This window comes from Octopus bimaculoides, chromosome 27 (assembly GCF_001194135.2).
Source record: "Octopus bimaculoides isolate UCB-OBI-ISO-001 chromosome 27, ASM119413v2, whole genome shotgun sequence".
In the NCBI taxonomy this organism is placed as follows: Eukaryota; Metazoa; Mollusca; class Cephalopoda; order Octopoda; family Octopodidae; genus Octopus; species Octopus bimaculoides.
The window spans coordinates 9,762,910-9,763,876 of record NC_069007.1 but is presented as its reverse complement, the minus strand read 5'-3'; positions in this window follow the sequence as shown (position 1 = coordinate 9,763,876).

Here is a 967-nt window from a genome sequence, read left to right as displayed (position 1 = left end):
ATTTATCTATCTATTTGTCTGACTGTCTGTCTATCTACCTACATTTTTAATATAGAGATACATACATACATACATACATACATATATACATACATACATGCATACATACATATATAAATATATATTGGGTCATCCCATAAATAATGCGTTTTTTTAATACTTCTGTTATTTTTCAAAATAAAGATAAACAGAGTTCTTTTTTAATCTAAAATATACACTCCTTCATTTTCTACAATGCTCTTCCATCTCACTGGTAGACTTGCAAGGCCCCTCTTGCAAACATTCATTTGTCCGTGACAAAACAAATACTCCGCCAGTGCTGTACTGACCTCGTCTACAGAATTCATATTTTTTCTGTCCAAATAATTTTGAAGACTTGTGGAATAAATGATATTCAGATGGGGCAATATCCGCCGAATATTGTGGGTGGGGCATCGTTTTCCATTCAAACTGCTTCAGCCTTTGGAATGTCATCCTCACTGTATATGGCCAAGCATTACTCTGATGGAAGAATACCATTTGTCTTCAAGCCAAAGATGGTCATTTTTCTTCTAGCGCTGACATAAGCCACTCAAGCTGCTCCCAGTAGATCTCCTTTGTTATCGTTTGGTTTGGGTTTAAAAGTTCAAAAGTTCTCATATCCCACCAAACAGATAACAACACATTATGTGGGTGAAGACCTTCTTTAGCCTGGGGTGCCAGTGTTTCTCCTTTCTCAACCACACGGTTCTGGGTTCAGTTCTGTGTGGCAGCTTGAGCAAGTGTCTTCTACTGTAGCCTTGGGCTGACCAAAGCCTTGTGAGTGGATTTGGTAGATAGAAACTGAAAGAAGCTGTCATATATATATATACTGGAAAAAATACCAGATGGATGGTTGTACATTTACAGATTTTTATTAATATGTCACATGTTTTATAAATATTAGCACTTGCACCTATTCTTGTAGGTTCTTCAAAATATGATATTC